This window comes from Rhinatrema bivittatum, chromosome 1 (genome assembly GCF_901001135.1).
Source record: "Rhinatrema bivittatum chromosome 1, aRhiBiv1.1, whole genome shotgun sequence".
NCBI classification, from domain to species: domain Eukaryota; kingdom Metazoa; phylum Chordata; class Amphibia; order Gymnophiona; family Rhinatrematidae; genus Rhinatrema; species Rhinatrema bivittatum.
Genome location: NC_042615.1, coordinates 418,437,434 through 418,449,619, shown reverse-complemented (window position 1 = coordinate 418,449,619; position 12,186 = coordinate 418,437,434). Strand labels below are relative to the sequence as shown.

General features: G+C 40.5%; 1 protein-coding gene across 10 annotated transcripts in view; it reads right to left on the bottom strand.

Annotated features, from left to right (window-relative positions):
* ZCCHC7 (zinc finger CCHC-type containing 7) overlaps positions 1 to 12,186 on the bottom strand; it is a 644,974-nt gene that overhangs the window by 274,602 nt on the left and 358,186 nt on the right. The gene's annotated exons all lie outside the window — the stretch shown is intronic.

Genomic DNA, 12,186 nt, shown 5'->3' with positions numbered 1-12,186 from the left:
TTTATTGAAACGTGAGGTATGTTGCATAAATCTAATATATTCTCTCAAACACCCTCCAGAATGCCTTTTTTATATGACCAAGCTTACGTGCTCTATGAAAGTGTGCACATACTTTCAGGTAGCTGAACATCTACTTATGCACATTATTTTTATCCATGTAAAAGGCAACTAAGCCTTTGAAAATACACTCCAAATATCAGAAACATTTTATGAGCCATAAATGCTAGTCTGTCTAAATGCCTGTTCATGTAAAAAGATAAAGCTACTACACAGTATGAATGAATTATCCTGCATGTCTGAAGTTTTAAAATTAACCCCCTCATTTATTGCCAAATAGAAAACAGATGTTATACTATGATTATGAATACAAATATGAAAACGCAAATTGACAGTAGGAAAAAAATGACTTTCAACAATAACCCAAACCTATTGATTCCTGGCTTTATCTTAGCTTCTTACTATTAAGAGTAAATAAGAATACTTTTCAGTTCAAAACAAGAATATAAAATTGTCAAGAGCTTTTAATGTGAATTGGACTATAAAGTCAGTGCTTTCTTACAATACCTAAGCACAAACTGTTTACCCTATACAATTACATCAAAGAGCAATAACTGCTGTTTCCATTGATGTCATAATTTCGGTCTTCACATCAGAAAACTTAGTTTCAGGTTCAATATTGCCTATACTGTACTGTCTTTTACTATTTTGGTTTCAAATATTTCTTCAATCATAACTGCCTCCATGAAATGTATTATTCTGTTTCTGTGTTTGTATTCCTTTAAGGGACAGATCATAAAACAAAATCCCTGATATATTTTCATTATATAGTTGTAGGAACAGAACTTCTAAAAAGTAAGGCCTGGGATGAAATGTTTGCACTAGAATGTAAATTCCACTGACCCATTTTATTTTCACTATGCAACACTATATATATATATATATATATATATATATATATATATATATATATATATATATATATATGGAACATTATTAATGATGTTAATTCTGGCATGTAACACTTTGGTGGTTAGAATTTTGCATATAGGCTTGGCTGTTTTAAGACAACAATGTAGACTCTGTGCTTATAATAAGAGAATTTAGAATTATCAATTAAAAGTAGGTATTGCATCACAGAAAACACAGGAACTGTTAGATAAAGATTTCAATACATTTTATATGAACTATGCGCATCAAAATGCTTTACTTACAGTTAGAATTCATCGCCCTAGAATGCTAGCAACCCCTTTATGTGATCTTTATTGGTCTATCATGGGGTTATCAAGCAGTTATTTATACATTAGCTATGGGTAGTTTTCGATTAGCAAAGTGTCTCCAGAAAAATATGGTTGAAAAATCACCGATTTGTCATATGCTGGCAAAATGCCACATTGCCATATGAGATTTACTTATAGAGTAGCAATTTAATTACAAAATTATTTGGTTTCAGAATAATCATTTTGTTCCTCTAGACAGAGACTATTTAATGCAAAAATGTGCTGGCAAGGAATATGAAATTTATCCCTTCTTAAGAGCATAACAACCACCGATATTTTAAAATATAGTATATACACATCAGCTGGAAAACACATTTACAATCCTTAAAATAAACTGGAAGCATTTCTCATATACATTCAGCATGCTCAGCATTGATTAAACATTGCTCAGAATCAAAACCAATCACAACAAGCTGATACCATACTACACCATGAATAATGTCACAGACACACAGAAGTTCAAATTCTATCTTTAACTTTAATCTGCTTATTACTGCAGTACAGATATTTTTACATCATAGAAATATTAGTGCCTCAACTGCCATTTAAACAAAAATAACATCAATTTTTGCTGCATTCTCACTACAAAAGAAAATGCAACTTATGGAAAAAGCATAACCAAATTTAACAAGCTTAGGAGATATTTTTCAAAAGGTTTTATATATATCAGTGAGCTTTTGGAAATTGCAACTTTTATGTACCTAACTCCTTTGAAAATTCACACCACAGGGCTGAATTTTCTAAAGACTATAGTGGCATAAATGGGCTTTTGAAAATAGCTACAGTATATGCTACTTTTACGCCAATAAATGTAAACTATATTTTATTTAATTAAAATTGGTAAACTATGAATAGCTTTCATTTAAAGAAAGGCCCATGTGGCATGTGAGTCAGATAAAGTGATGAAATACATTAAAATAAAAATGCTTTTACTGCCTGCACCAGTGGTCTGACCTCACTTGAGTTTAGGTTGCACAAGCATAAGTGGACAGGCAGTTTGGATAAATAAACAAACAGGCTTCTAATGCGGTTTAAATAGAACTGGGCAACCTTTTTAAAATTCTGTAAGGCTAGTTTCCCATCTATTGTATTTTTTATATTATAAACCATTTATGAATAACGAAGATGGTTAATATTCATAAAATTCAAACATGAATCAACCAAGTTTGCCACACCAGATGAATCAAGAGTTTAGATTGTGCATATTGTGCATTTCATCCCATATTGAATTTTATCAGGTGCTAATTATTGTTTTACGAGAACAACGGCTTAGTGCATCTGTTGTTTAATTCCCACTTCCCCATTCTCAAATGTGAACATCAAAGAAAATAAAACACTCAATCTTAACCAGCCCCTGACAGCAGACCGAGACTCAAGTGCTCAATAGACAAGGCCCTTGCCACCAGTTCTCATATTTCCACAACAGTGAGCAAACACAAAAACAGCACTAAGCGGCCTTTCCTCCCTTTCAGCTCCCCTTGGCCAGTTGTCTGCCTTGTACTAGAGAGAATCCTTGTACACAACCCTGCTGGGAACACAACACAGGAGAAAGGATTAGCCTCACTAACATGCTAGTATTTGCAAAAGGAAAAGGAAAAAAACATTTACTGTATTTGGTATATGAATAACCAAAATGTATGAGCTGACAAGAGAGCAGGACAGGCCTATGGCTCCCCGGGAGAAAATGTAGCTGTGATGAGTGACAGGGTTTTCAGGAAATATGTTCACAATCACAGACAGTGAAGGCCATGACCTAGATCGTTTAAGAGCTTGTCTTGTCAAATTATCAAAAGCTTCTTCCTTTCTGAATAAAGAGTGACATAAGTGAGTGTCAGAAAGCTGCAGGCTGACAAGCCAAGCATACAATAACAGAATGCACGTCACATACTCGCCAAACACCGCCACTGCTAGCGGCAAATCTTAATGAGAGCGTGGCTGGCCCAGGAGACTTAGGTCCCTGCTGGCACAGCTACTCATTTCACAAAAATCCTTCAGCTCCAAGTCAGTGACGGTCTGACACAACAACTACAACTACAATTACTAAACACAACTTTTTAACAGAATCCTCTGGTGCTTTGTCAAAGCCACTGCTGCTAAGAGCTGGTCCATCACAAATCATTGCAACAAAACAAAAGGTTTAATAAAACAAGCAATATTCATTAGCTCAGTATAATGCAAAGGCAAACGAATAAAGAGAATAATTACTTTTTTTTTTTTAAAGTACTTTAATTAAAGAAAAGATATAAGGTTCCTCCTTCTAACATACAAAGAAAGACTTGAGGTGCTTCAATCAAAGGGATTAAAGGGGATTCCTGATAATTCTTAGCTATTTAACAATTTATGATTAGTTAGAAAATTACTATGAAGTAAGAAGGCTTTAAAGGAAAATTGACTTCTAGGAAGACTTGTGCTGTTGAGGAGGAAATGTCCACCATACAGTAATCAGAAAATTGGCTAATCATTATTGGGTTTTGGAGAAACCACTTGGAAAAGTATATGAGAAGCAATACAAACATGTAAGGATAATAGACTTTCTACTAACAGCCGTGCTCTCACTAGCTTTAGTCAAACTTGGCCAAACTCAGCAGCAAACATGTCTATATATGTATGTCTCTTCATCCCCCACCTAATCTAGTGCCTTCCTACTGTCTTACAACTAGAGGAGTAATTGCAATACCTTTTATAAACCAAATCGGACTTAGGTGTTAGTTATTCATATTAAATGGGGTAAGCCTTAATAATTTACCTGTTTTATACAGACTGGTATACATATTCTATGTTTTATTACAATAAATAAGAATAGGCTGATCAGTAATAATATCCATAACCAGAATTTTTCTTAAATATTTATGGCCCCATCATCACACCGAACTATTGAACACCTCTATTGAACTACGCATAACATCATAAGACTTGCCATACTGGGTCAGACCAAAGGTACATCAAAGCCCAGTATCTTGTTTCCAAGTCAGGTCACAAGTACCTGGAAGGATCCCAAGGGATAGATAGATTCCAAGCTGCTTATCCCAAGAATAAGCAGTGTATTTCTGAAACTCTACCTTTATAATTGTTATTGGACTTTTCCTCCAGTAATTTGTCCAAACCTTTTTTAAGCACAACTAAACTACCGTATTTTTCGCTCCATAAGACTCACTTTTTTTTCCCCCAAAAAGTGGGGGGAAAATGTCTGTGCATCTTATGGAGCGAATTTAAAAAAAAAATAAAAAATAACTAACTACAACCAATGTTTTTTTGTCTCCATTCCAACCCTTTAAATTTAACTACAACCCCCCCACCCTCCTGAGCACCCCCCCAAGACTTGCCAAAAGACCCTGGTGGTCCAGCGGGGTTCAGGAGCGATCTCCTGCACTTGGGCCATCGGCTGCCAGTATTCAAAATGGCGTCGATAGCCTTTGCCCTTACTATGTCACAGGGGCTACTGGTGCCATTGGTCGACCCCTGTCACATGGTAGGAGCAATGGACGGCCGGCGCCATCTTGTGCTCCTACCATGTGACAGGGGCCGACCAATGGCAACGGTAGCCCCTGTGACATAGTAAGGGCAAAGTCTATCGGCGCCATTTTGAATACTGGCAGCCGACGGCCCAAGTGCAGGAGATCGCTCCAGACCCCCGCTGGACCACGAGGGACATTTGGCAAGTCTTGGGGGGGGGGGGGGTCAGGAGGGTGGGGGTAGTAGTTAATTAAATTTAAAGGGTTGGGATAGGGAATGGGGACAAAAAAACATTTTATGTCCTACCCTAATTTGCTCCATAAGATGCACAGACGCCAGGGAACAGAGCCAGTTTAGCACACCATTTTTTTTTTTTATTTTCCCGCTCTGAATCCTAGGTGCATCTTATGGTCAGGTGCATCTTATGGAGTGAAAAATACGTTAATAGCTTTCACCACATCCTCTGGCAATGAATTCCAGGGCTTAATTATGCATTGAGTTAAAAAATCTTTTCTCTTATTAGTTTTTAATGTACTATCTAGTACTTCATCATCTGTCCCCTGGTCTTTGTACTTTTCAAAAGTGTAAACAAATGATTAATGTTTACTCATTCCATTCCACTCATTATTTTATAGACCTTTATCATATCTCCCCTCAGCTATCTCTTCTCCAAGCTGAACTGTCCTAACCTCTTTAGCCTTTCTTCATAGGGGAATTGTTCCGGCCCCTTTATCATTTTGATCACCCTTCTCTACATACCATGCTCGTTTTTCATTGTGTGTCCTGTCTATCTTGACTAGATTGTAAGCTCCAAGGAGTAGGGACCTTTCTTTGTGTCTCTCTATGAAGCACTGTGTGCATCCTGAACATACTACATCAGAAGCAGGCAATTCCAGTCCTTAAGTGCCACAAACAGGTCTGATTTTCAGGATCTCCATGTAGAATATGCATGAGATATGTTTTGAGATGCACTGGAGGCAGTGCATGCAAATATATCATATGTATATTCATTGTGGATAGCCCGAAAACCAGACCTGTTTATGGCACTTGAGGCCAGAGCTGCCTTCCCGTTACCATGTTTACTACTTAAGAAAACTCTGAAAAGCGCATATTCAATTATTTTAACTTTGACGCAATTTAACTTCCAGAAAAATGGAAAAATACCTTTTTGTATTGAAAATGGAAGCATACCAAAATACATGCCTCCAGCACCTGAAAAAATAGACTTTCCATTTATGCTACATATTTTGACTCTAGTCAAAGAGGAAGGTTACCAGCAAAAGAAAATTCACAAGGAGGAAGTACTAATATTCTAAACAGCTTTCAGGTCGGAATTTCGGCTCAAAGCCAGCTCTAAGACTGGAGACAGTTATGTTCCAGATTTGGAGCCGGAATAAGAATAGACCAGAGCTCTGGAGCATAGAGTTAAGTTTATGGTATTGTTCCACTCTCTGCTACCTTAAAATAATTACATTTACTGAAAGTTAAAAAAAGCATATCATAACATACTAAACATTGACAAATAAAGACCCAAATGGTCTATCCAGTCTGCCCAGCAAGTTGTTTAGGGTAATAACTGCTTCTCTGTGAAGTCACCCTCATGCCTTCTGTTAAGGGTAGTAACTGTCACTCTGTGCTCGTTAACCCCATGTAGAAATGATACACCTAAAAAGGCCAATGCAGTATCATGCACTCAGGCTAGTGCACCAGTTAACCCGTCCTTGGACATGCAATTTGGATGCACGAAATGAGCACCTCCATGCAACAAATGTATTAGCATGTCCATAAAGTGAGTGCAAACCAGCACATTCCAAACAGTTCCGATCATATTTAAATTCCATTTAAATGACTTCATTAGCTATTACCTCTCGATGCAGTAATGTGTGCTCAAACTTTGTATGTGCATAATGAATTTTTTACATTTGAAATTTAGCGCCAGCCCTGCCCCTGGTGTTATTGTATTAGGGCTAGCAATAGCTGACGGTTCATGAAGGCTTTGCTGCCATTTAAACCATGGAATTCCTACACTTCTTTGTAGTACTGACTTTTCTTTCATGTGGAAGCCAGATTAAGGACTGCCAGACAACGGAGGGCAATTGTTCATGCAAACAATAAAAAGCAAAGAGAAGACAGCCATACCAACCATGCGGCCACTCAGGCACAGGTTAGCAAAACAAATCTGAGAACATTTTTTTTCACTCAATGCATAACTAACTTCTGGAATTCATTCCCAGAGCATAAGTGCTTAATGTAACAGGATTTCCCAAAGGTTTGGATAAGTTCCTTGAGGAGAAATCCATAAACTGCTATTAATCAATATGGAAAACTAGATTGTGATCTATTTAATGTTCGTGTATTTGCCAGGTACTTGTGACTTGGATAGGTCACTGTTGGAAACAGGATGGTGGGCGTGATGGACCCTTGATATGACCGTGTGGGCCATGTCTTACGTTATGTTCCTAGGTACAGCCCAGAACCATCTGTAGACCCTGTAGGCAGCGTATCTCTCAACCATGGATAACCCTCCTTGGATTGCCAGAGACAGAAGTGGTGCGAAGAAACCGTCTCAGTTCTCAGGCAATTTTAACCTTTTATGAGGACCTGCGAAATGACATTGAGCTCCTCGTCTCTCGCAACCATGCCATCCGTGGATTGGTGAAACCTCTGTGCGCTGTGCATTTTTTCGTAACAGGAAGTTTCCAGAATATGGTTGGACTCTTTGGTGGGGTAGATCAGTCCTCATTCTTGCAGCACTTGGGACAAATCTTGAGGGCAACGACGATGCACATGAGATACTATCCACAGCACAAATCCAGGAGATCTGGCATATTTTCTATGAAATAGCTAGGATGCCCAATGTGTTGTGCATGATAGACTGTACCCATATTGTAATGACCCTGAAGTGAAAACAGAATAGCTCATTCCGCAATAGCAAGCATTGAATGTGCAGGTTGTTTGTGATGCACTTCTTCGAATCCTGCAAGTGGTGTCATGATTTCCTGGGAGCTGCCATGATTCCTTCATTATTGCCCGTTCATCGCTTGGAATTGATTTCCCCGAGGGGAAATAAGGTGATGGCTGTCTGCTTGGTAAGTAACAGCTGCTATGGGCCAGTAATGTGGATATGAAAAGAGATTATAGACAGCCAGGTGGGATGGAGGGTTGCGGGCAAGATCATTGTCTCACCTACAAAATGATGTACATCACTGCATACTGTTGATTTCTGAAAGAATTTCAGTAGTACTGTATTGGTATGGGGGTGGGGTTTCAAGCCGGCAATGTATATGTATAAGCCAATTGGAGTAGTGCATGTATTTGCTGGTGCCGCGCCATTGTTTTTGATGCTGAATTGGTTACCCCTTTTATAGGTGACAGAGGCTATAACTGTAAGCCACGGTTGCTTACTCCGCTCCTGGTCCCATGCACTGCGGCCGAAAAATAGTACAATGAGGCACATACCAGCACCAGGTCTGTCATCGAGCGGACATTCGGCGTGCTGAAAAACTGATTCAGATGCTTGGACCCATCTGGTGGTGCCCTGCAGTACAGTGCCAAAAAGATCACATGCATTGTTATGGCCTGCTGCATGCTACATAACATTGCATTGTGTTTTGGGCTGGAAGAGGAGGAAGCTGATGACTTGCTGCCAGATTCACCGCTACAAACATCAGCAGAGGTGGATATCACAGTGTGAGGCTTCAAAGTTCGCGGAAGGATCATTGCTGATTATTTCTTGTGTAAGTTCTTACCGATGATATCAATACCCTCTCTTTGTTTCTGGCTGATATTGATGTTGTCTGGAATAAACAAACTGCTATTGTGCGAAAATCTAATTTGTTTCTACTTTATTTCAAGAGTTTCAACCGGCAGACGATGGAGGAATGGACCTGGCATCCCCCAATTTTTTTTTTTGTTTTCTTTCTTGCCTTTTCTTCTTTTATTAATAAAATACTATTATTTTTTTAATGGAATCTGTCCTGTGCATTAATGTATCTGTGATCCCTATGTCCTTAACATCCTTGCAGTCGTGGCATCCCTCGCACAAGCTCCCACCAAATCCCATTGGTGGTGTGAGCCCCCTTGCCCTCTTACAAACTGCCATCACTGGCATAAGCCCCTTGCACTCTCAAACTGCCATCACTAGCGTGTGCCCCTCGCTCTCTCACAAACTGCTATCACTAGAGTGTGCCCCCTCATCCTATCACCAATTGCCAGCACTGGTGTGCGCCCCCCCTCTCCCTAACTGCCATTGCTGGCATACGCCCCCTTGTCCTCTCACAAACTGCCAACAATGGCATGCACCCCCTTACTCTCTCGCCAACTCCCATCACTGCCGTGTATCCTCTTGCTCTCTCACTAACTCCCACATCACTGCTGTGCATCCCCTTGGCCTTTCCCCACCTCCCACCACTGGCATGCATTGGGTGGGATGCCTTTGAAAGACGTCCTGGACTTGTGTGTCTGTTAAGGGCCCTTGTGATGCACCTAATGGACGCCAAAGTCTGGCGCCTTTCAAAGATGTCCTGGAGTTATGCATCCATTAAAGGCTCTTGTGGTGCTCCCAATGGATGCCTAAGATCAGCGCCTTTTAATAAACACCCAGGCCCTGCGTCCAGTCGAAGCCCTTGTCACAGATGTACAAATTCTAGGCGTCCATTGAGTCCTTGATGCACATCATATGAACGCCCAAGCAACCGAGAGTTGGGTGTTCCTTTGTGCTCATGATCTTGCATGTTCGTCCTGCATGGTCATACCCAGGTGGCCATTTTGTGAGGGGCCTTATAGCTTGGCAAAATGCCACAAGGGCAGATGCCAAATTTCTCGGATGCTAATGTCCGTCTTCTGGCTACTCTAGTTATAGTGGATGAGAGTCATCTTTATTTTTGCCCTGGGCGTTGGCAGAACCAAGACCAGGCCGATGCTGCTTGGCTGGTGCTCAAGGCGACTTTTAATGCCCAGGCTTCCTTTCCACGGGAGGTAAATATAACAGAGTGTAAAAGCAAGAGTATTAGCATTGACAATTGTTAGTGCCTTTGTACAATTCTTTTCACTCAGATACAAATAGTTAATAATATGCAAACGTGTCTGGATTTGAAAATGTGCAGGGACTTTTCAATGCTCTGCATTCGAGAAGTGTACATCACGTGCTTGCTTTGGTGGGACTTGGCTACCACTGGATCCTGCCCTCCAGCCTCCCTCTCCTCCTGAGCCAACTTTCACTTTTCTGTTGTTCTTTTCTTTAGTTCCTTCCCAATGCTATTTCCATTGTATCTAATGATGGCCATGACAATGACAATCTATGCTCATCGGAACTGTGAATGCAAATAAAAATATAACAAACCTATAATAAGAAAGGTGTTTGCAAAACAACATTGTGATTCAAGCTAACATGTAGGAATACTTACTGTCCACTATCAATGTTAATATAAATTCATCAAATGATTCATACTATCCTGACACATGTATAGCATGGTCAGATAGGAAAACATACAGTTAATGGAAAACCAAAGAAACAGGCCGCATTGTTAGCATGAACAAATCGCAAAACATGTACTTAATGGAAGGCCAAAGGAACAGGCCATATGGTTAGCATGAACAGATTTGAAAACAAGCAGTTAATGGAAGGCCAAAGGAACAGACTACATGGATAGCATTCACAGACAGGAAAAAATGCAGTTAATGGAAGGACATCCATAATTTGTGCTTCCAGTTACAGGTGCCTGGCGACACTCATAGCAGATGCCCAAGTCCGGCTCCTTTCGGTGGCATCCAGGGCTTGGGCATCTGGGGACAGACCAGAAAAGATGGCCAAGTTCAGCTCCTTTCGTCAGTGTCCAAGGCTTAGGCGTCCGGGGCCAGGCCCAGGACGACGCCCAAGTCCGGCTTCTTTCGTCGGTGTCTGTTCAGCCACAGTCATCAGTCCATACTGTAGAAGAAAAGGCAATTGAAAGTAGTGGAATCTGAACAATTTATAAATAGAAGAAACATAAGTATTATAAAATAAACATAATGAACAAGTTGTGCACTTAGGAAAAACAAACAAGGATAAAGCAAATATGTTTTACCTGTTGAAAATGAAGCAATGTCGATCATTCTGCAATGTTGAATAATCTGAATGTGAGGCACCAGTCTGTATAGAGCACAGATCCAATTTGAATTGAGCACAAAAGAACAGTTTGACTCAAATCACGATTTATATACCCTGCTGGAAGGATTATGACCTCACATCATAACATCACTTTGGGGGTACACAATTCGATTTCAAAATATTTTTCAAATAAACATTCCCCATATTCCATTTGACAGAATGTATGCCCTTTTGACAGAATGTATGCGCATCCACATGGCGCACGCTTGATCCAGTATGGCCGTCCGATGCAATAAAATGGGTAGTGCTATAGACACTCTTTCTTGAACACCATGCTCTTTTTTGGCACTCTTTTTATTTCAGTTTCATTTGAATACTGCATCAGGTGGCCCAGGAGAGATGGATGAGAGCGCGCTGAAAAAATGGGCACCCAGTCTGGATGCACATTTTTTCACGCACAATCCGCTCCATAGTTAACACAAGTAACCCGTTTCTTCATTTCCATTTTTTAGTCTCTAGGGATCCTCTGTGTTTATCCCAAGTCTTTTGAATTCCATTACCATTGTTGTCTTCCCCATCTCTTCCGGGAGGGTATTCTATGCATCTATCACCCTTTCCATGATTTCTTGACATTGCTCCTGAGTCTACATCCCCTTAGAGTTTTGTGACTTGACCCCTAGTTCTGTAGTAGGGGTGGCCAACTCTGGTGCTCAAGAGCTACAAACAGGCCAGGTTTTCAGGATATTCCCAATGAAGATGCATGAGATAGATTTGCATATAATGGATGCATATTTATTATCAATATCCTAAAATTTCTGGCCCAGTTGTGGCTCTCAAGGAAAGAGTTTGCCACCTTTGTTTTACAGCTTTCTTTCCACTGGAAAAGGTTTGATTCTTATGCATCATATATATTTAAAAGTCTGTATCATACTGTGCTGGGACCAGCATTTTCTGCACCCTGGGCAGATATTAAAAATTATACCCCCCCCCTTCCTTGACATATCAGTGGCTACTCTAGCAAAATGCTCTCTCCTTTGCTAGCAAAGGCACAGCTGTCCTCCTGGTGGCAGCAACTGCAGCAAAGCACCCCCCCTCTCTCCTCTTCCTAGAATCAATCTCTTTCTTTCCCCCCATCTATTGTGCAGCATCATTCTTTGTTCCCCCACTCCCCCCCCCCCTGCATTCACATCTCCTTCTACTCTGAGCCCTGCATCCCCCTCTTTCTCTCCCACTCCACTCTGCATCCCCCTCTCTCCCCCAACTCCTTGCTCTGCATCTCCTCCCCAAAAGTTGTTCTTCATTCCCTTTTCTCTTCCCCACCCGCTCCTTGCCCTGCATTCTTTCTCATCTGCCCACTTCTTGCCCTGC